This window comes from Passer domesticus, chromosome 11 (assembly GCF_036417665.1).
Source record: "Passer domesticus isolate bPasDom1 chromosome 11, bPasDom1.hap1, whole genome shotgun sequence".
Taxonomy (NCBI): domain Eukaryota; kingdom Metazoa; phylum Chordata; class Aves; order Passeriformes; family Passeridae; genus Passer; species Passer domesticus.
Window position 1 is genome coordinate 24,702,535 of NC_087484.1, and position 24,955 is coordinate 24,727,489.

Genomic DNA, 24,955 nt, shown 5'->3' on the forward strand with positions numbered 1-24,955 from the left:
GCTATTTCAGGCTGTTAACCTCATAGCTATTCCTGCCCACTGTCACAGTAACAACAACCTCACTTACAAAAGACGGAAGTAATTAAACCAGCACTTAACCTTGGCTCCTCAAGTGTCTAATCAATGACTTCAAATTTCACAGGAGCAAAGCCCAATACAAAATGCTTTTCCAAGGTACAGGTAGTACTGACAGACAGCATTCAAACCTTCCCATGTAAGTGTAAATTTTCTCTAAGCTTTAACCTGCAAATTTCAGATTCATATATGTGTGTGTGCCCACACACTCTCCCTTCTAATCAATTTGTATTTTAAGATACCAGCCGTTCTGCCAGAGCTACTTATACTAATGGAAAGAAGTGGAACACTGATGAGTAAAACATGTGCAGAAGAAGGAAATTTGTCGCTTATCTTGGTATTTATTTATTTAATGTGCACAAAGAAGAAGCCCTAAAACAGGATTTCTCAATTGAGTGTTGCTGTTGTGGTTTTTAAAGGACTTGCCATCTCCAGGCAGACAAAAGAATTTGCTCTGGTGCTAACAGCTTCATTCCAGAAGCCAGGAGACCTTACAGCTTTCTCCGCAGCTCCCAACAAAAGTACATCTCATCATCTAATCAACAAGACCACTTGGAAAGGAAAACAGAAAAAAACAAACAAAGAAAAAAAAGAGTACCAGAAGCAGGCTGCTTCTTCACTGATTTCTAAAATACTTTAAGGACAGCCAGTCAAGAGTAAGCTGCAGATATTTTTATATGAATTGCAGCCCCCTTATGTTTTCCTCCTAACCAAAACAGAACTAAAATCATATGTCTGGGTTATACAGAGCAGGTACAAAACTAGTTTGGAAAAGAAAAAAAAAATGTAGGTAACACTTCCAGCAGGTGTTGGCCTCCAGCAGAACCACTGGAACATTGCACAGTAGCAGTTAACAAAACCCAGGCATTCAGCACATCCCCGGGAGTTTCAGACTTACTCTTTAGAGCAAAGGATGAGTAGGATTTCAGAGGCTGTGGTTATACGCTGGGGCTGCGCTCTCTTTCCAAACCACCCACCCATTTTCCTGAAGGCTGGCAAGACTATCTTGTGCCAAACTCAAATCCATGGTGACTCCTTCAGGACATTGCTGAGGGCCCAGGCCCACCCAGCTGCAAAGGCCTCCCACCACTGCAGCCAGAGCTGGTGAAATCAGTTTTACCTGTGTGGGTAGTTAACTTGCACATGTACAGGAGTTAAATCAGTTTTACCTGTGTGAGTAGTTAACTTGCACATGTACAGGAGTTAAATCAATTGTACCTGTGCTGGGTAGTTAACTTGCACATGTACAGCAATTAAATCCAGGAGGTACAAATATCAAACAGTGCTGACCAAGGAGATACAAAGGACAAGCATGGGGGGTAGTTTGTAAGGTTATCCTGAAATTAAGAGCTGCCCAAGAACATGCTCACAAGAGCCTGTCTGGAGCACTGCAAAAAATGAGACATGGAATAATAATACAATGAACTCTCCTTTGAAAATAATTTATCATATCAGCAAAAGATTTAGATATTAAGAAGTACCAAATCCACTTTAATTGTCATCAACACTCAACATTTATCTGTGTCAGATAAGTTCTTCTAAAACCAACTTTTTGAAGAATGCAATTATGAAAATGATGAAAACTCACACTGTGCATTAAGTCCTTTACTTCTGAACTCACCACAAATTCCCTATCTCTCATCCTCTGAGATCTGTTTCTCTGTTGTTTAAAGAACACCAACATAAAAACCAATGCAATGTTCAATGTTTTATCTTGAACTATAATCCAGAAGAATACTAATCAAACACAAGTAAAAGTAGGGGCAAAGAAGATGGTAATTATAAACACAAATATAATGCAGTGTCAGAGGAAAAGTTTGATGCCTTGTTATCTCTCATAGTATTTATTCTCCTGAGCACCAAGTCTCTGGAAAAGTCTTTAGAAGAGCTATCTTCCATCTGAAATTATGTCACCCACCCCTGGAACATGGTCAGTTCTCCCAGAATGAAATCAGTATGCTATCTTCCCAAACAGATGGCAAAAAGTTGGAGGGGAGGATCATTTATATATTGAAAAGTAACTTTCCATAACAAGTAGAGTTTCTTTCACACCACCTCTTCGAAACACAGGTGCATTTTAAGGGCACATAAATATCTACAGCTCTTCAAGTTAAATACAAAGCTGGATTTACTCTTCACTAAACCTATGAATATTTACATAAAGATGAATATCAAGCTAACTTGTTTTGGATACGCAAAAACTAAGGGCACTCTGCTTATCCAGATTTTTGCTTTATGTAATAAGTTGCTGCAACTGTTGAGCACCACATCCAAGACAATCATCACTGTGATCAATACAGCTCTTTATCTACTGCTTGCTCTGTCATGTGGCAGTCAAGGGGCTAAAAAAACCCAGAAGTCTTGCAGCAGTGAAAAGGGCCACCCCATCCAGACACACAAGAACAGTGTTTGAACAGTATCTCACTGTCCAGAACAGACGAGATGACAATCTGAGCACAGTCATCTTCTAGGAAACGGCAGCAGCACATCACGCAGTCTAAGTAAGAGAAACACTAAGCACTCACACAACACAATCATTGTAATCGTTTTTCTAACCATGTAAACATCTAGTAAAAGGATGAGCAAGCTATAAACGAAATATTTGAGAAGAAACAAAGGAAAAGAACCTAGCAGAATGATGGAAAAGGAGTCTGAATATGCACAAAGAAAGATATGAAACTTAGAAGGCCTTTAGAAAAAAAGTTTTTTAAAAAAATTTTAAAAGTCTGATTTCTTCCAAAGACACTAAAAACAAATATATGCATTAGATGAGGACCGGTTCACAGCTCTGTAGAACTACATCCTCTTCTGTTCCTCAGTCTGTACCAATTCCCGGGAGCTGCTCTGCAGCCCAGGGCAGGGTCCGAGAGCTGCCCGGGACTGCCACAGGCTGTGACAGGGCACTTCGGGCCCCAGCTCGACCCTCTCCCCTCATCACTCTGTTCCATGGCCTCATCATTCCTGTTCCCTCATCATCGCTCCTATTCCCTGCCCTCATCGCTCCTGTTTCATGCCACTGCTCCTGTTCCACTACCCTCGCCACTCCCATTCCCTCCCCTCATCTCTCCCGTTCCATCCCCTCATCAGCCCTGTTCCTCCCCTCATTGTTCCTGTCCCATCCCCTCTTCAGTTCCATTTCCTCATCGCTCCCGTCCCTTCTCCCCATGGCTCCCATTTCATCTCATCAGTTCTGTTCCTTCCCCTGGTCGCTCCTGTCCCATCCACCCCACCCTGAGGGCAGCTCTCTCCGAGGGCAGCCCGCAGCGCTGTTGAGCTTCTCCCCTTCCTGCCGTCCCCTCCCATCCCGCCGCGGGCACACAATGGAAAGCACCGGGAACAAACAGCTCCGTTCTCCACGGGCCCGCAGCGGCCTCGCCCTGCGAGCGGAGCAGGGCGCGGTGAGAACACGGCCCTCACCCCGCAGAGCAGGCACAGGGTGACACTGCGGGTAGCGGGAATCACAGAACCACCAGGCTGGAAGAGACCTTCAAGATCATCAAATCCAACCCAACCTCTCAACTCAACCCTGGCACCCAGTGCCACATCCAGGCTTTGTTAAACACACCCAGGGATGGTGACTCCACCTGGGCAGCCATTCCAGTGCTTTATCACTCTTTCAGTAGAAAACTTTTCACTTTATCACTCTTTCTGTAAAAAACTTTTCCCTAACATCCAGCCTGTATTTCCCTTGGCACAGCTTAAGGCTGTGTGCTCTGGTTCTGCCAGTTGTCTCCTGCAGGAAGAGACCAGCCCCACCTGAGTACAGCGTTCTTTCAGGGAGCTGTAGAGAGCGAACTGCAGCCGAGGTTTGTTTCAAGGTTTAATGTGACAGGAGCAAGCACCACTATTCCCACAGTGAGTGAGCTGCTGAGATCTGTTTTCTGCTCAGCCCTGGTCACACAGCACCAACAATGGTTGGTCCTTTTAAAACCAGAGCACTGGTAACTCCAGTGTGGTTTGTGTGCCACTGCAGACCATGGAAACCCTGCAGACCCTGACATGGGAATTCTCATTTAGACCTAAAGAGCAAACCCACTCAAGGTTCTGGCCTTCTACAGCTGCACAGATGAATTCCATCCAAACTGCTTCCAAATCTAAAAATAAAATACAATCAACTTGATGATAATACAAATGCCTAAATCAGCAAAGCAGAGATCTTTCCACTCCACAAATGTCACGGGAATCTACCTACAACAGCAAAAATTTTAAGAATTCAAGACATCTACAAAGTAGACTGGAAAGTTATTTTTAAAGATCATGTGGTACTATAAATATTTCCCAGCAGTTTAGTTCAACTGCCACATGAGCTGGCCCTATGGAATGGAAAATTAAATGTCCATTTAGTCAGGGTTTCTCCAGAAATCAGAATAAAAATATCACCATTTAGTTTTCTAAAAATATCTATGTACAGAAAATATGAAAGGCCTTTTTCAAAGGCCTCCTTCCCTCACAGCGCTAACACTGGTACCAAGAGTGGTCTCTCAGCCATCAAGTCTAGATTGTCTCCTCTTCCTCACAAAATACAGCTAATTTTCCACAAACAAAGATAATTTCATTTGTTTTTTTTTGTCCCAGGTCCTGATTATTTTGCCTGTTCATGTCCTGTAGCTTTATTCCTCTGGTGTACCCATAGCATTATGCACCAAGTTTTAAAAACTGAACTCAGGATTTTAAACCCACAATGAATGCAGTTTCTACTCAAATATTAATGCCTCTAAATAAAAGTGGCCCAGTTTTCAAGAACTGCTGAGCACCTAAATTTGCAATTGACTTACACAGGACTCAGAGATATGAAAAAATGCAGACATGTTAACTGGTTACAAATTAAAATTTTATTTAATTTTAAGTATCTTCATTTGAACAGATGGTTAGATTAGATTATCTCTGGTCATCCCTTTTTACAAAAGTTATTCCACAATTCAATGATATTGAGATAGCTGAGAATGAGACTGTCTTCAGAATTTTTTTTCCTGGAAAACAAGTCTACACATAGAGAAGAACACTACTAAAATGGTATTCCAGACTCAGAAGAACTTATGGACTTGACTTGAACAAGAAGGAAAATCTTACTTGCTGTTACTTTATGCTCAGACAAGCACACACATCTGCTGCTCCCTCTGAAGGATACCCATGATGAACTGAACAAGTGAATAAAACTTAAGCCCCAGCTTCGGATAGATTTCTGTCAATGCACAGGCAGCATGAAATCCTGGAACACCAAACAGCTCACACCAGCTTCTCACAGCCAACTCACAGCCATCCTCTGCTCTACCTTGAAATCACTTCATAGACATATTAAAACAGAAACCGTTTCGGGCCATCCTCTTGAATTGTGCAAGTAGAGTGAGTTGCAGGAGAAGAAAAACTCCTTTCACATTTCTATATTGCTGTGTGAAATTGTCTTTAGAAGCATCCCATCACTGGATCACACTGAAGCTGGGGACACTATGGGATAACATTCCCTTTCAGCTGGCTGGAATGCAGTTCTGCATGGTTGAGAAGGAAGGAGTATAAAGGAATGGAAGAAAACAGCAGATCAGAAAAGCACTGTCACATGAGTAACTGTTCGTTTGACACCTTCATCATCAGAGTCCGGGAGCGAAAAAGGAGAAAAGCTCAAAGGAAAAAAGCCCAAGCCAGTTATTCAACATTCTATATGAACTGGCCTGTGAGGAAACATCTGGTAGAATCGCCTTTAGAAGCATTTCTCTTAGATATTTTAGAAAATTTGCAGTAGCAGCAGGCAGAGTGGGCCCTGACACGAGGGACAAAGCATTTGTATATCCTGATCCTGTGCAGAAAGGTAACACTGAAAATTTGGGAACAGATTAGAACTGGTGACCCTGCACAGCACTGCAGATACTTCATGAACTAGAGGGAGCGTTGCCTTTTTCCCAGCCTGGAAATGAAACTCAAGATAATTTTAGTAAGGAGGTAACATAAGAGCAGATCTTTATTTCAAGGCCTTCAGGGGCAGTTATGGAAAGATCATGTAAAAAAATAATGTAAAAAAAAAAAGAAAAAAGAACCCAAACAGCATCAGGAGGACAGCATGAAATGTTAGGGTATGCCGAGTTCCAAGAACAGACTAAAGAGTGAAATGATGGCACACTCACTTGGATATTTTAAACAAACAAACAAAACCAAGCTTTAAAAAACAGGTGAATGGAGGGGGCACAAGGGAAGGAGGAGGACTGGACAGTCGGACTGAATGGGAAAGGAAGGAGGAGGAGATGAACCAGAATAAAGATGTCATTTGAAGCCAGGCAAGTCAGGTGTTTCTGTAAAGCTGCACAGTGCTTGTGCCAGCACAGCGAGGGTGCAAGGGGAGTGGCACAGTGACAGCTCCTCACACCCTCAGGGCTGCTGGCCACTTGACAGCTCTTAAAATCATTTTAAGAATTGCAGGCAAAACCACAGCCTGAGGGCCTGGCTTTCTGACAGCCCAAGCTATTATTAGAACTACTATGCAGTGTCTGTCATGAATCTGAAAAGATGCATTAATAATCTGAGTTTTTATTACTTTATTGTACTAAGTAAACTGTAAACAAAACTTTATTTTTAAGTAAACTGTAGAGGCCCTGTCCTCCCATTGCTCAACAAGGCTTGTACCTGACTTCTTAACAGTCTGACAACAAAACTAGGAAATAATCAACCAGAATTAGTTCTGCTCTCTGGGATTTCCTTGCCTGTTCTACTACTCAAAAATTTTTATTCCACTGTAAACACGACAGAAACATTCCACTTATAAGACATTTAAATATATAAATAGTATTTCCTTTCCTTTGGAATTGTACAAATGAGCCTAGACCATCAAATCTCACCAGCAGCTGACTATTAAGATGTTGCATCTAGATAACATTCTACTGTAAAAAAAGTTGAAAACAGAAACTGAGGTTCTCCTAGAAGTGGATACCTGTTCCCAAAGGGACTAAAATATTCACCTTTTAGTTATTTCTGGTATTTTGATCAAAAACTCTAGGAAAGGGGTACAGCAGACAGATTGCATGTACTACAGAGACAGGTGAACCAGTGAAATAATTCAAACCAGTTGAGTATCAAGGAGGAGTGAAATTTTCACCTACAAGGAGGACACACAGCCCAAAACACACGAGCAGTTTGTGCTTAAGTCTCATAGAGAGATGCCATGGATCCTACAAAGTAGAAAGAAGCCCTTTAATAGAAAAAAATATATAGATTTTACATGCTTCATCTGGCCAGGCATTCTTCCTGATGGGGTCTGTTTCTTACATAATCTGGATTTTTGCAGTTATTCTTCTTCCAACACCAGTTTCAACACCCCCATCACAGATTCAGAGGTGGCCGCTCACAGCCACTGTTACATGGACAGGACTTGTCAAGGACTGAGCAAACACTGAAGGAAATCCAATAACTCAAGTCTAATGCAAATATTTAGTTATATTTTATACATTTTTTTCATGAAACTTATTTATAAAGACAGGTTGAAATAGGATGCCATTTGGTAGAAAAACGCAATCCTAAAAACCCCTTTTGTCATGAAGATAAAGGTAATAAAGCCAAAAGTAGCCCTGGCCATTCATCACAAGGGCCAAAAAATATTTAAGATTATGTAGGAATTACAGACTATTTAGCCTGAAAGGTACCTCTGAAGTCAGCTGGTTCCAAGCTCAGCTCCAACAGTGGCAGTTAAAGCAAGTTGCTTAGGAGTCTGCACACATGATTTTGCAAGCCTCCATGGATGGAGGCTCCACAGTGTCCCAGAAATGCAGCAACCCTTGGAGCCTGTCTGCTCCTGGGGTTACTTTTCCCCAGCTGTGAGAGTCAGCATCTGCTTCTAAGACTTCACAAGAACTCCATCTGCCTTTTTAACTGTGAATAGAAATGCTGCTCTGACTTTATTTTAATGCTAAGAGGATTTTATTTTAATGCTAATTGGAATTTTAAAATTCCAATTACAAAACACCTTGTGATGATCCAAACACACACGAGCACACAAACTCCAACTAAAAACAAACAAACGGGTTGCAAAACATTTCTCCAAAAAGGAAAAATCTTAATTAACTTTAAGTTGTAACAATGGAATTCTCTGAGTCTCTTAAAAAGACAGGGAGGAGGGAAGAAACACAAGCTTACTGACTACGGAACACCTGAGAAAGTTTTGTGTCTGGCATAAGCCTAAAAACAATGATTCAAAATGACTAAAGCAGTCTCCAGTGGAGATTCTTCATTTTATTTGTTTGGGCATCTCAGTTGCAACTTTATGTTTTAGTAACTTGATTACCAGAGTCAAGAATTAACTTGTCAAACTAAGTGAGCAGGTTTGTTTGTTTGTTTGTACTGGAACCTTGTGAGCAGCTGCCTGTATTTCCACTGTGTAATCTAATAAGGCAGGAAAAGACAAATAATTCCACATAACACAACTCCTGAAAACTTCAGGGGTCAGAATTCAGAATCAGGCGCCACAAGAATGTTGCACATGAGTATTTACCAGTCACTTGACATTTGGCCTAGATCAGGAACTGATGAAAATTTAAATGTGCTGACTAAAAATTGTAGCATTTCTTTCAAGCACTTCGAGAAAGGGAACTAACGCACATCAACTTCTTTAAATCCACACTGAATTGAAAATTTTACAAAACTTTTTTCTTTAAGGCAGGAAATCAATCAATCCAAACGTTATTCTGCCAGTTAAAAACACTTTGTTAAAACACCAAGTATGGAAAGCTTTTCTTGTCTGATTAGGTTCCACAGACATTTTTCTACCCAAATTATGACATCCTCTACACATCCGTGTCAAAGAAGAAGCTAAGAGGAGTAATTTCCTCTTGGTAATAAAGTAATATGCTGAAATATACTTCTTGTAAAGTAAAACAACTTCTCACCCTTCTCAGTTCTAATGGCCAGATCTTTTTAATTCCCAACCAGGCATTCAGGACTATTTCCAGTGACTCCTGCAGAATTACATTCACACAACCACACAGCATGAGTAAAATGCATCACAGACAGCTTTTTCCCAGTTTCTAAGGAGAATATGTTTAAATATCTGACAATCCGATGCAAAGTGGGAGAAAAATTATTACATTTCTCATCTCAAGCACATGAAGTATACAGAAATTAATAATTACACTATATTAGGATATAGATATTTATTTATCTGATAGCAAAAAGTGCAATCCACAGTCCCTACATTAGGTAGGGAAGCTTCTTTTATCAGAAATGAGACACATATGTGTCAGCTAGACAGAATTCACAAAAGCTGGAATTGAACTACAAACAGTGAAGGAAAGATGTCTCTGATATTCATAAACTGAAAACCTAAGCAAGTTTGATGAATGATGGAACTACAATACAGGACAAATAATAGTGGGAACAAAATTATTAAAGTCAGTCATAAGAGCCATGACTGGAGAGTTACAGACCAAAAAAAAACAAGTGTATTTTCAAATTCCCTGGAAAATACAAGCAGTGCTTTAACTTTTTCCAGCAAATAGGAGCTTATATGTAATCACATCTATACCAGACAACCAAACCTGCTCAAAACCACAGGCAGCATACACAGCAGCCAAGAGAAAAACCTGAAAGCCATCCCAATTTCACAAGATACAACTACTTCCAAGAGGGAAGATGGTTCAGTGAGAATCCATGAGTCCATTACCAGCTGATCAAGTGAAATGAGTACAGAGTCACCCTTTTATATTTTTAATATAACTATAACAAAGTTAAATGCAGTAAAAGCCTAATAGCCATGTTGACTTTACAAGCAAAAGACAACAGAAAACAAACCCAGAAAATCCCAGCCCTGTAATACTTACTCCAGTGAACCTTCCCTGTTTCAGTTTGACTGTGTAGCGAGGATACTTTTACTAAACATTTTCTTCCTATTACTCTTGTTTTTTCAGAAGATTCCAGGAGATGACCTCAATGTAATCTAAAAAAAAGCAAAACACAATATAATGTAATTGACCAAATGAGAAAATCAGCAATTTGTATTTGGTTTAAAAGCTGCACCAACTTTCTGTGCAGATATATCTAAATAATCATACCATTTTTTACTGCCTTCAAATACTACAGCACCACATTCCCATTGCACAATGTGATTAATCTAACAATTAAATGAAAGTCAAAGCCACGAACATCCTGCTACCAGAAAGGAAAAAAAGGAAATAATTTGAATATGCAATTTATTAGAATAAGTCTTACGATCATGAATTAGTCAAAAGCATACTTAGCTGCTGTAAATATTTTCACACTTTTGTACACTCAATTTGAACCAGACCAGCAGATGTCCACTGTAGTTAAAGCCAAAAAAAGGGAGACAGATTTGCCTTCATTATCTTAAGCACATTTTATCTTTTTCCTCTGGCCTGTAAGGTGATTTTGGTGGAGGTCTTTTGTTTGTTTGGGGGCATTTTGGTGGTCTGGAATTTTTAAAGAGTGTAACATCATCTGTAGTCATACTATGGAGAAGCTAAGTTGATGACACAAGTGATCCCATATTCCTATTCACAGTTCAACATGTGAAAATTCAGAAGGTCTCTGACCAACCAACACCCTGCAGATGCACAGGACAAAACATCTCCACAGAGCCAAGGCATCATCCTCCTCAGCTCTACCCTACAAATCGAGCTCTCAGTAAAGAGAAGTGAACAAAACTGCTTCAATCCCCCTGAGCAGCAAGCAGTGCTGTCAGCTTGCACTGATGCTATCTCCAGGTTTGTAGGCCAAGCCACAAGCACAAGACCTGTAAGTACCCTGCACTTCCCATCAACAATTCTTTTTCTAAACCACACCAGGCATGTCCCACTGAGCTAGTGAGAGCAGTGCAGTGACCAGGAGGGAGGGAGGGCTGCCACTGCCTTGTCCCACACAGAGCAGAATTGTTCTAGGAATTGGCATGTGGAGCCCTCTGAAGCAACTCAGACTCTTCAGTGGCTTTGAGGGATAAATACTTACTGTTCCACGTACTTAGGTGTAAAAAAAGTTAATTTAGTGCTCCATGCACAATCTTTTGGTGCACAAAAGGTGTTGTCCCAAAATGGGTTTTCATCTGGTGTGCAAGAAGCCAATCAACACACATTGAGTTATTTATTTACAGAGGTATGAGCTAGTCCAAAAACTTCTCATAATTAATGTCTAGGAGCCTACAGCAGGGAATACACACAAGAAAAAGAAGAAAATACTAGAGAAAAATGAAGACAGTATTATGTGATTTGGAAATTGCAAGGACAAAGCAACAGTGTGAATTTCACAGAACCAAGGCTCAACTACCAGCCTGGAATTCATGTTTCACAGCCACGTCAATATCTGTGCTGGTGAAATCAGAAAAATCCCAATCAAAGGCTACTGGCCAGCAGGCAGGATCTTAGGAGGGGGTGTGAAATGCATCCTGCTACAGCTAACAGGCATGGCAACACAACTTCCACCCAAGGAAGAAATCCTGCATGACCTGTGGCCCCTCAAACAAGGGGCACAGTGTGTGACTGAACCATACCCCGTGGCAGGAGCAGAACACTCCTTGACTAAAAGTTGGATATTCCAAACTTCTAGAGGTCAATGGCTAACTAGACACATGATGACCAATCAGATGGTGGGTGCCCAAAACTAACCAGGGTCTATAAATGGTACAGCTTAAACAAACCACTGCATTGTGAATAGTTCCTGTCACAGCTCTTGTGTTCACCCCCGTCTCGCCTCCCCACAGCTTCCTGTCCTGTCTCCCTTCTTTTCTCACAGCACTTTGGCTCTCTGCAGCTCAGACATCACACTGACAACAGGCTGGTCCTCTACAACCAACTGTGGGGGATCAGACCTTAAACCATTTCTAAAGTACACAAACAAAGCACCCATTGCTACATCCAAGCATGAGAAACAAACCCTTCATTAGAAGATGAGGCTGTGCATCCTTGTTTTTCTCACCAGCCAACCCTTCCCGTTTCTCAGAGCGGGAGAGCAGGGGTTGAAAGAGGTGCTATCTCTGGGCTGCAGATCACACATGGGCAGCCAGGATGCTTTCCACCTTCACACCACGAGTGGAGAATTTTCCAAAGGCTGGTTACACCCAGCAGACAGGGTACAAACGCTGCTGGCCTTTTAGAGACTGTGAACAGCTGCTGAGGACTCCAACTACGGAACAAACATGCCAGCACCATCTTTGGGAACTGCATAAAGACAGAAGGACTTGGAGGAACTGCCTCACAAACTGGACTCTCTCAGTTCATCTCTTTTCCCCACTGCACCTCTCTGAGGAACATGTCAAAAACAGAACTGGCAGCTGGGCATTACAGACAGCCTCTCTTCTGGGTCTGTTGGGTGTGACCTCAGCCAAAAGCACACCACCAAACCACCTTGGGCCCACACCCATAGCACCCACCAGGGACCTAACAGAAATCCTTTTCTGTTGCAACTTCTGCATGAGAAATTGCATTTGGCAAAATAATAATTTTCATGAATCCTTTAATCACACACTCATTACATAGATACTGATTTTTATGTAAATTGTAACTTGTTTTTTTCTAAAACATTAACAATCTTATGAGGCAATTCAGCAATCATAAAACTGTGTGGTGGCAATCAGAATGCCTGTGACAATACAGTAACACTTTTTAGAGTTCTCCACCTACACTCCCTATGTACAAAGAAACACTTTAAAAAGTATTGCCAAAAAAAATTACATCACAAGGAGAGAAAGGGGGAAGAGCTACAAGAAACTTTTGCCTAAAATTCCTTTGTGGCATCATGTTCAAGATAAACAACTATGAGCCAAGGGAACAGGCCACTCACAAAGACAGAGAAAAGGAAAAAAAGAAGAGGAAAAAAAAATCATTCATAAGCCATGTAAGATGTCAGATAGAAATTACTGGGCTAATTGTGGCCCTATTGTCTTCTGCTCTATAACAATTTCTAGATCCATCAGACAGGCTGCTGCTCCGTCAATTCTTCCAACACAAAAAATCCATTTGTTGGAGAGGATGCTCCAGGTTTACTTCAGGATAAGGAACTCTGTGTGGGTTCGATGACACAGCACAGCAGTTCCTTAGGTATCTTCTCTGTGATTAAACCTCTTACTCTGGAAGAAAGCACTGAGGCAGACATCAGAGCACCAGCAGAAGTTTAGGACAGTGATACACAGCTGGGGCATTTTAGAGCTGTTGGTTCACAGCTTGGGGTCATCTCAAAGGTGCCTTGAGCATTTCATGCTCTCAGCAGTGCTGAAGATTGGACAAGGGAATATCACACTGAATTAGCTGCTGTAGCAATGAAGAAACTCACCATTTCACCAAGTCAGAGATGAAGAAAGTATGAAGGATCAGTAAATACATCAACTAACTTCAACTTAAAAAGATACTGAAATATATAAAGCAACTCAGTCTTAAGTTCCAACAACAACAGACATAAAATTCCTCAAGAGCATTCACTGCCAGTAATTAAGCCATCACAACTCAAGTCCAGGAACTAAAACAGTGAGCAGAAGAGTAGCTCACAGCAATGCACATCTGCCTAAAGGACAGCAACTTCCAGCTTCTCCCCACTGCACAGCTGAGTGCCCAGGCTGAAAATGCAGGTTCAGTCCTAGATCTGAAAGGAGCATTTAATATCTGTTACAGTGGTGTGTGCCAGCTGACCCAGACAGCAGAGCTCGACACAAGCACTGTCCCAGCAATGCAGTGCCCAGAGTCCCTTCAGCAGCAAGGACCAGTTCTCACCTCTAAAAGGTGGCACCTATTTCTGCAGTGACATCAAGAGACAAAAAACACCATACTGAAAAAGGACAGCACAGTGTTACACACAGGACAGCATTCTTCTTTGTGTTCTACTTTCCCAGGTGTTGGTGCTTGGTCAGAAACCAGTAATATGCTTTGAAAAGCCTCAGACTTCTCTGACATGTGAAACCCACCTATCTTGTACAAAATCTTTTAACCAAAACCGAACAGACATAGAGCAACAAGTTCCCATTGCACAATAACAGCCACAGAAAAAGAAAAAAAGGCAGAGACAGAAATTGCAGAACACCAAATGAGTTCAAAAGAGACATCTATGTCAGAACTGTAAGTCAGTTTATGTCCTTTCTTATTCCTGAAGCAGAGACCACTTAGCATTTTCCAGTATTATTCTTTAAGTTAAACAGATAACAGATAAAACATGATTTGAAGCTAGATTCAGTTATGCCTTCATCAAGAAGTAGGTACCATAATTACATATATACAGTGGGTGACTGAGGGCAGAAGCCCTATCTCCCACCACAGTGACTCACAGTCTCAGGGAGCCTTGTTCACTCTTCCCAGAGCTCTGCCTCACTGAGCCCTGGCTCACCTCTGAAATCCCCTTCAGTGCCCAACAGGCTTGGTTAAAACTCATTTATACTCACACAAGCACAGACTAATAGGCTTCACAATGAATCATGTTTTTACTTGGTTACACATGATGCTGAGTTCCCCTTCAGTTTAGAACTGCAAGACAACATCAAAACGATCGTGCAAGTGTTCACCTTTATTTTGAACACAGTCTTTATTTTGAACACAGTGATTCTTTAACAGGGTGTCAGTTACATTTTAATTTATCTGGGACAGCGATGTAGCCTGCCTGATGGTGTTCAAGGTTCAGTAACCCAGTAACCCTCCTACTAATTCTATCTCAGAACTCAATCGAATTGGAGTTGTGAGGCAAATAATCTTTTTCCTTGCAATAAAGCCAAACTTAAGAGCAAAAGACTGTTGGCAGTTTCTGGCACTGGAAAATGAAGGACTTTCCATTAAAGCAGCAAGGAAGAGAGAGTTCCAGATGGGAAGGAATCACCTTCACTATTTAGGATCAACAAACAGAAAACTAAACAAAAAAATTTTTTTTTTATTTTCTCAGAACGTTTCAATTGTTTTTTTCCTGCTCTTGTCACCTTCAAAAGAAATGCCTCTGGGCAAAGCAGAAGGGGAGCACATCACTGCTAGGGAAGGTTAACAAAAAGAGGCTCCTAGACTGCAAATTTTCCTCTCACACTGTGCCAGGCAGCCAGACATTCCCTGACCTGAGGGCAGTGTGCTCAGATGGAGATGGGCAAAGTCTCTGCTGAGCGAGACCCTGCGATGCCCACAACACTCAGGGCTGGCTGCCAGTGCTGATCACTTCTAATGACAAGTGCAGAGTAAAATCTCCCAGGAGAGGCCCTGGGCTGGAGGATGTACTCTGCTACTCTAAGGTTCAAAAAGCACAAGGTTCAAGGCTGTGTGTGACAGTTCTGTGAGAAGAGCAGTGTGTTTGTTATTTCAGATGACTCACAAACGAGTGCTTAGATCTGCTTTATACCGCTCCACAAACAGAGGCAAGTGAGCAACACTTTCCAGCTCATTTCCAGTTCTGCTGCAGCACGGGGCACAAGCGATGACCCAGCTGGCTCAGCAGCTCCAGAGCTGGGACAAAGACCTGACTGGCTCAGACTGAACAGACTCGTCCATGTGAAGATGTAACTCCTCCCAGGGCCCAGAGATCACTTCCACCTCCACGCCAGTGCTTCAACTTCTCTAGCTCTGGCTTGCTCCATGTGGCTGAGAGCAGTGAAGAACTGCAAGCTGTGGTCACAGAGCAGTGCTCCTCTTCCCAGAAATCCTCACCTACACATGAAGTGTGAGGCCCAAAGGCTTGAGCTGAGCCTAACTAACCACTAAGCAGCAGTTTAGGCAGGTGCAGACAAACGCAGCATCCTGCACAAGTCCTTGTGATACCTACAGAGATGTCAGGAGTCAGTGATCCCCAAGTCAGCCTGGCTGCCATCCCCGCACACCCTCAGCAGCCCTGCCGCCCAAATTCAGCTTTCCACATCCTAAAACAGGCTGCAAACAATAATAAATATTTGATTCTGCATAGGTTTTCATTACACCTAAAGCAGTATTTAAGGACAGAAGTCCCAGGGGCAAGGGCAGGGACATTAACTGCCAGCAGCACAGCAATTCCTGTTCCTGTTTCTATCACAATACAATTACATCCCATACTTTTGTTTTTTAAGCTGCTCCTGAATCTAGGGGTAATTACTGGGCAGAACACAAGGACTTGCTCTCTAACAAAATTACCCCTGCACCATTACTTTCAATAAAGAAACCTTGTATTTGTTTAATGTGGTATTTTCAGCTATTCTAAAGTTCATTATGTCATTTTTCATGATTTCTCTCTGAATGTCTTAAACTCTCAAAAACCAAGGTGCATAAGGACTGATGAAGCATTTCCTCCAAATTCAGGAACACCTGAACACGGCCCTTATTGCTGATGCATTTCCTACTCACTAGTGTGTCACAGACATAAAAACACTGAAAAACACCAACTGGTTCCACCCAAAAGATACTACATGAATAAATATTTACCTGCACTTTAAAAAGAGAAATACAGCAGTGAGTCCTCATCCTGTTTCTGCAAAGATGCCACCACTATTACTGAGTTACTTGAAATGTAATTAATAGCACTACTTGTGATTTCTGTTTCTTGTGATCTGTGTAGTTTATTTTCTTCACTATTTGCATGTCCCCATGTTTCACTTCCCAATTACATTCTGTGAAATGCCTAATATGGTGAAACTACACAAATTTACTTCTATTTAGTTCCCAAATTCTGCTTTTTGTTGCACTCATATTTGAATTTATATAAATGAGAACATGGAACTCAAAAGCAAGACTGAACAATTTGTCAGTTATTAATTCCTATGAGCCATTTTGTGAAGGTGCTGCCCACTTGAAAGGCTTTGTTTTTTATGATTAAAACAAACTCCCAAGTGTGGATTGCAAGGGACTATGAACCAATACAGAAATACCTAATACATGTCTGTATTTTACAGACATGCTGCTGCAGTCCAACTTGCTGTTTGATTCTAAATATTACCACACAATAAATAATAACAGCATTCCATCACTAACAACATGCATGCAGTAAATACTACCTGAAACTAGAATTAATCACTAAGAATAATTCCTGTGCTGAAGAAGGAAAAATACAAGCATTTAATAAATACAGTTTACCTCCAACACTCAAAAGCAAATTATTAAGCTCTTTCAGATAACAAAGGTGTGCATTTTAATCTGCTCTTGCTCCCTATTCCCTCCTCTTTCAGGTAGTAAGGCCTCATAGAAAAAATATTTAAAATATGAAGCATAATTTCAGCATGACGATTTGTAATATTACATAATTTAAGAACTCCAAATGTGAATTAATCCCAGGCTAGAAGCAAGGGAGTGCTTGGTTTCAAAAACAAAAACAAACAAAATCCTAAATCCACCAAAACAAAAAACACACCACAAAAGAAAAACAAACACAAAAGACAATCTGCCTCTCCTCAAACCAACAGTTTAAATCTGAATTTGGATCCAAAAGTCAGATTTGAATAGTCTTCACATTTTTTACACTCCTTTGGACATAGCACCTAACATTACAGAATACTTGAACAAACTAACGAAGCCAAACCCTTTTATTTCAGCTGCAGTGCTCAGCTCAGGAATTTAGACTACTGGCATTTTCTGGCTTCCTTCATTAATGAAAGGTTTCAGTCCATTCACCATCTACCTGTTCCACAGCCTTATTTCTGAGAGAAGCAGAAGCATTTTGTGGTGCCAGGAGCCCTCCAGAGAGAAATTCCCTTCCATGTTCTGAGCAGGAGCAGAGCCTGAGCAGGGCTGTGCCCTGCCCCAGGAAATTACATCTTCTGGCATTTTCAGATGCAAGGTGTGGAAAGATGGAGCAGAGGCAGCAGATACATCATGGTCAGTGTATTTATCCTCCTGCTCTCACTCAATCATGATGCTAAAAATAGGTTAGAAACTGTTGTAAAATAGTTGATAGATCGTTAAGCATGTACTGTTAGTTTGGTTATTATATTGTAAAAGGGGTTAAAAGGGTAGTTATAAGAAATAGGGTATTCAATGTACCCTATTACACATAAGTAAAGTGCACCACCTCCCCAGAGAAACGAGCCAGCATGGACAGAACTGTAACAGGCCAATCAAGCGCCTTAAACCTTCATGCAAATGAAGGATCCAAAAGGAAACCAATCCAGAGGGACAAAAAACAGGATAAAAAGGGCATCTGACCCAGTGAATCAGTGCCGCTCCACTTGGAACACTGGGGACATCGCTGCTCAAGAAAACCCAGCGCCAGCGCTGCAGCATCCTCGATGGGCACGCTCGGCCCGCGGGCCCCTTGCCTTAGGCTTCTATTCTAATAAATGCTGAAATCACTTTAGTACAGGAGTCTGGTCCCGATTCTAACAATGACACCCGTATTTACGCCACTGTCTGGCACTGGAGACTTTCACTTGACTGATCACTGGAGACTTTCATTTGACACCTTTGCTGCAGTCTGCGCCCCTGCCTGCTGCTACATCTCCAAACTGCAGGAGCAGGAGGACACAGGGGATGTAACCTGGGCACGCAAAGGAGCTGCCACAGCAGCAGCATCTGTATTTAGGAAAGCAATTATCAAAATATGACAGAATCAGACACCAAAAAAGTGACTCCTGCACCAGAAAGCAAAGGCTTTTCAGTTTTTACACAAACAATGATGGCTTGACCAAGATAGAAATTTCTCAGTACCATATGTGACAGCAGAAAAGCTCACAAATATTCCCCTAAACTCCTTTCAAATTTTCTCCCAAGATAAGTGAGAAAGAAAACAAAGCCCCTCTAAAATCCTATTTTACTTCTCACCCGTACATTGCAAGAAAAAAGCACATCACAGAACAAAAGAAAGTTTAACAACAAACCATTTCATTTGCCACCACACCCCAAGAAATCTTTCTTCAGCTTAACTGGGTCTATTAATCACCAAAATGTAGGTGCTTGAGCCTAAGGTCTCAGGAATGATGCCATTTTTGAAGAACCCTTCTTATATAAGAGATCTAGCCACTGCCTCTTTTTCAAGAAAACTGTCATTACATGGGTAGAAACCCTTTATTACTGCACAAATAGAGCTAAAAACCACCTGAAGAGTAGCTTCCTGGCCAACAAGTCCCAGTTAAATCAGCAATGAAGAAGCAACTTAGGGCATCAAGAGAGTGGAAAACTCACAAAAATTGGTATATATTGTCTGGTTCTTTCAAGCTTTATCAGCACAGCACACAAAGCCTGCACCTCTCTTTCTCCTGAGGCAATAACCCCAGGAATTCACCCCTAAGCAGTGATACAAGTTTTTTAAATGGGAAGACAAAAGGAGCCACCAAATGTTGAAGGCCTTTATAAATCCTGTAGTTGAACATAATAAAAGCTGACAAGTTACCAAACTACAAATAAACCTGAAAATTCAGCCGTGGTTTGTGAAATTCACTTCAAAAAGAAAGTAACTTGAGGACAGTAAAATGATGAACTGCAGAGAGAGACTAAGGCAAGAATTGTTCTGTCTTCTCATGAAATTTACCTAGCAGTTAACTGGAACTGAAATAACTCAGAAAACAGCTATAAATAGAAAGGGGTTAATCATTCAAATTTCTATTCCCATGACAAGAATACACTAAAGACTCTAACTTTTTAATCTTATGATATGATGCTTTAAAAATACTTCAGCTGCTGCACTACAATCTGCCTCTTCCTACTTTTTAATAATAATTTCTCCTTTATTTTTTTTAAACACTATAAAGGAGATTTTCTTTTGAAAAAAACATTTTCACTGACAGTCACCAAAGCAAGCCTGTGCATCAGCTGGAACAATTACATGTGCTCACTGAAACGGATCTTTTTTTAATGGGGCCACTTAAAAATACATTTACCTTTTCCCCATCCTAATATAAAGCACATAAAACTTATTTGACATCGATTTCAACTACTAGAGCTGCTACAAAGTATTTTTTAATTAAGTGTTTGCATTTATGCTAAAAGCAGCAGAGAAACTTAGAATCATTAGGGTTGGAAAAGGCCTCTAAGGTGATGGAGTCCAAATTGTCCCAGCACTGCCAGGCCCATCCCTAAGCCCCGTCCCTCAGCATCACATCCATTGTATTTATTCAAGGACATTAATTCAAGTTTACCATGCAAAGACAGCAAAGAAAGAAAACTGCCTCACCCTGGATGCACAGATAAAAACACACCAGGATAAGCCAGTGTCTCCACACTCACACAGAGCCTGTGACACACTTGGAAATAGAATCTAATTATTACAAATCCCCAGACAGTGCTTTACTCACAGTATTTCCCATCCAAGTAAATTAATGTTGAAGCTTTTCAGTTAAACCAAATGGAGTACGAGAAATAATACACAGAGAGAAGTTCTTTATTCAAAATGTAGAAACAGATAAGGACTTTTGTCATTTTGTGGTGCCCAGAGATCTACTATAAAGTGAGTTGTAATCCAGCATATTTGCAGTGACAGAAATTAGGACAGCACCCAATATCCACATTCAGCTGCTGCAGTTCTCCATTGACTACTCATACAAGAAACTGTAAGCAAAAGACTTGATTGTGGTCTTAACATTCCTTCCAACTTGTTAAGTTACATCCTCACATTCTTGCCAAATGTGCTTTTATTCAAGAACTCTACTAAACTGCTTTTCCTTTTTATGCAGAACTTTTCTGCTCTTCACTCTCACTGCAAGTCTTCATACACCAGATTTATTTACAGCACCCAGAGGAAACAGAAGCTCCCAGTTATCAAAACAGACTGCAGAATGCAAATAACTGTTATGTATTTATGTTAGCTGTACTCTAATTTGTAAAGAATGACACTGAGTATAAAAAAAATGGTATCCTAACAGTTAAAGCAACAGTTCAGTAAACAAAATGTTGCTGTTGTTACTATTACTCAGATAAAAATAGAGTTAGGTCATTATTCTGAGCTTACTAAAATTTTCAATATAGCTAGAGGTCACCTAATTCAAGTGTAAATAAACATTTCTATTAAAAAATATTATGTCCCTACATTACTAGCACTAGTAGCAGATGTAAAAAAGAACCTCTGAAGTGCTGGGGAAGTAAAACTGGCCTAGCATGAAGACTCTCAGTATTCTACACATCTTTATAAAGAGTGACATCTTTATCTCTAAACACATGGGAAATTTTGCAATTGTTTGCACATAACTCATGGAAGTTTATAACATAATCAAATTATTTAAAGTTAGATATGTAATCAGATGCAGATTATCAGTATATTATAAAGTGGGGTTTTTTATTTTTAATAAAATATAAAAGGACTTTTGTCAAAAGTATTGTATCTGTCTTACATGGATACTAAAAAGCAGGACGGTATTAGCTACTGAGCACAGATAATCAGTCCCTCCTTGTTTTTATTATTAACAGAAAGGAAAGTCTCTTTTTTTGCTAGCAAGTTTTGTGCCAAAAATTAATGCACCATTTGCTGCTGGCAATCTGCCAGAATAATGGTGTTTTTCTTCACTCCAGAGGATTTAGAAACTACCACTCACTTTCCAGTCAGCACTCATCGCAGGTTCCTCCCATGAAAAGAGAAACAAAACAGCTCTTCTGCAGACACAGACACACCTCAGTCATCACTACGAGTAAATAAACTTCAGCAGAAGAGTGTTCCTCACCTCCTGCTATTGTGGCTCAATCCACAATTCCTCAATTTCACTTAAACCTGGCATGGAACAGAATAAAATCATAGAATCATTTAGATTGGAAAGGACCCTTAACAGTAAGTTTAACCTTTAACCCAGGGCTGCCAAGCCCAGCACTAAACCATACCCTGAGTGCCACATCTGCACGTCTTTCAAACACATCCAGGGAAGGTGAGTGCACCACTTTTCTGGTGAGTGCACCACTTTTTCAATGCTAGATAATGCACTTGGTGAAGAAATGTTTCCTAATGTCCAACCTAAACCTCCCCTGGTGCAGCAGAGGCAGTTGCCTCTCATGCTATCACTTGGTGCTTGGGAAAAGACTGAGCTTCACCTGGCTGTAACCTCTTTCAGTTTGTTGTAAAGCCACACTAGTGTACAACTGCAAAGCAAGTTGTGGCTGGATCCCTGAAAGTGTCCCAGGCAAGGCTGGATGGGGCTTGGAGCACCCTGGGAGAGTGAAAGGTGTCCCTGCCCACAGCAGTGGAGTGCAATCTTTAACCTTTCCACCCAAATCATTTTAGGATTCTGCCTTTCAAATTTTATTTCCTACTAGGTTTAGACTTGTTTCTGGGGATTCAGTCTTGTCCATCTCCATTAATTAGTACCAGGACTAAGACTCTGCTGTCTGCTCAGCTTCTGAGGCTGCCATTGCCCATGCCCATATGGACACCACACACCTGCACTGTCTCTGTCACTGCTGTCTGTACACCAAGCACCAACCCTTTCTTGTTTAGAGGATCCCTGGTTAGGACTTGAACAATCCTCCTTAAACATCTTATGTCTTGAACTGCATCCTTAGCAGGGCATACAGATAACCAAATAGTAAATTCAGACATTCTTTCCCTGTATCAGAAACAAAGTAAGATGCTCAGCACTAAAGGTCAGAAATACAAATACCCCAAGACCCCCATGTGATTTTCAAACTCCAATACACAATGTGTGTGGTGGTGTGAAAATCCCAAAGGCCTTGCCTTCCTCAGCAACACCTATTTAAGTCAAAAAGGGAACTGGAAAAAAAAAAAAAAAAAAAAAAAAAAAAAAACAACAAAACCAAACCACAAAAAACCCCAAATGCAAAAATATCCCAACACCAGCAGAGAGTAAATAACATTGTCACGTATGGTTAACACACTTAAATTCTTTGGGGGTTGGGAGGGAAAAAAATGGAGGATTGAGGCAGAAGGACTAACCCAGGAGTAGTAAATTTTGTGCCACACTGTACAAAGAATAAAAAAAAATAAAAAAGCTGGGAATACTGAAAGGTAGATGTAGTGGGAAAAAGTACAGGCAAAAGGACCAAAGTACTCTTCAAAACCAGAAAAGGAATCTGAGACATGAAGCCAAGCAGGAAGGGCATTCAGTGCCCAGTGCAAATAACATTTTATGTGCTTCTTTCTACCAGGTCAACTTTGTACTTAGCTTTTTGAGTTTCTGCTGGCAACACTGGCCTTTGGTTACCTGGTTCTCCCCTGTAGCTGTGCCTGTACCAATGGTTTGTACACACAAACTACAGACCAACCTGCAGTTTTGTGGAGGACCAAACAGCAATGACACCACTGACTGAAAATCATCCGTCTGCATGACTCAAAAGCAGGTTTTTATGGCTGTTACTTGTGGTGACACAAATGTAATCAGTTTTTTTAATCATGTAGGCATCATATTCTTCTGTTGTGAACATACTATACTCATAAACATCCAATTGTTAAGTGAAAATAACAGCACATTTCAAAATGCTACCTTTGCTTGTTAGAAAATAAAATTATGTAACAGCATCAAAATGCATCTCTCAAGTACCAAAGATAAAAAAAGATATTGCTTGAGAGTTAGCTCCCATAAGAACCTCAAGCACTAAAAAATGTTACCAGCTGTTCTATTTTCTAGAGATTTTGTACAATGCTCTCCAAACCACCTACCTACCTACTCTGATTTTTAAACTTCTTCTGATACTCTGTAGCTGCACACTAGCACAGGTCTTCCACATTAAATCTGTCACAAAACCACTTGACAGCAGGACACAGCCTCTGGCAGTGTCAGGTTAATGGCACAGTCCACATGACAGCCTCCATAAACAACTGGCTATTCTTATGCTTATTTTTGAATTATTTCACTGCCCTGATACCTTCCCTGCACACAGAGGGCTTCCGGAAACACCAAGAGTTAGCAAACACCTCACAGCAACACTGCACCACAAAACCAAAGACACAGCAGTATTTTTACAAATTCTTATTAACAGATAACTTTCCCCACAGAGCCCCACATGACTTCCACAGAACTCTTTATCTGCCTCTGCCAGCCGCACGAGCTCCTGCCCACACTCTGCCAGCTGAGGCCAGCTCCATCTTACATCCTCCACTTCACCTCTGCATTCTCTCACTGAGGTTTGTTTTTTAAAATCCAGTGGATATAAGGTGCCTGGGAGCAAGGAGAGGACAGGAATGACCTAAAGGGAGAGCAAGCAGTGCAAAGTTCTAACGGAGTACACATCACTTAAAACTGTCCATTAGCTCCAAGTTAATGCCTCTGCCTTCTGCTTTGCATACAACAAATATGGTGGGGAAAAGTCCCAGAACAGCGCTGTGAAAAGAAATTTAAAATCAACCTAAACCTTCAGTAGCCCCTAAAAGAGAACCCAAAGAGATAGCAATGAGAACACACTGATTATTGTGTCTCATTAAAAGAAATTAGGAATAACCGTGCTGTCACTGTTCCTCCCCTTACAAGTAAATTGATGCAAAGACAAAACATAACATCACATACCAGCAAAAAAATTAAATCCCCAACACAGCCTTTACTCTGAATCATCACAGTTTCTGGAAAACAGGAACAAAAATTGTATTTATACAGCCAGTAGTGAACTGAAGTACTAAAAGATTATTTATCAACCTAATATGGGAGATAAAACTGCTCAGCTTTACAGCAGCATATAAAGCTGAGCTACACAAGCATAAAACTAGGTACCAATAGCTCTGATGGAGTTCTTTTAAGATATTTGATGAATTCACAAAGCTGTTCTAAAAAATCAGAATAACTACTTTTGCAAACAAAAGCAAGATATTCTAGGAACAGAAAAGCACCCTTTACAATTCAATTTCGTAGCAAAAATTGCAATGCAATTGCATGCAATACTACTTATGAAAAATGCACGTTTAACAAGCTTGAAAAAAGCAACAGTAAGCTGTGAGTAGCAAATTTACATATTTCGTGTCAGAAGGAAGTAATAGTACTCCTAATGCTCATGCTCTTTTAAAAGTAAATACTATACATACTTCTGTACACGTAGATGTAGCTCCAAAGACACAAAGTTACTCCCAAGTTCAGCTAATTCACAATTTTAAGCCACGACAGGTAAGGTAAGAAATTGATACA

At 40.8% G+C, this 24,955-nt stretch overlaps 1 protein-coding gene across 1 annotated transcript in view; it reads right to left on the reverse strand.

Moving 5' to 3' along the window:
• Window positions 1-24,955, reverse strand: part of PIK3CB (phosphatidylinositol-4,5-bisphosphate 3-kinase catalytic subunit beta) — an 86,447-nt gene that overhangs the window by 39,877 nt on the left and 21,615 nt on the right. Inside the window, exon 3 of the mRNA XM_064384794.1 lies at window positions 9,870-9,985. The gene's annotated coding sequence lies outside the window, so the exon portion shown is untranslated. The remainder of the gene's footprint in view (window positions 1-9,869; window positions 9,986-24,955) is intronic.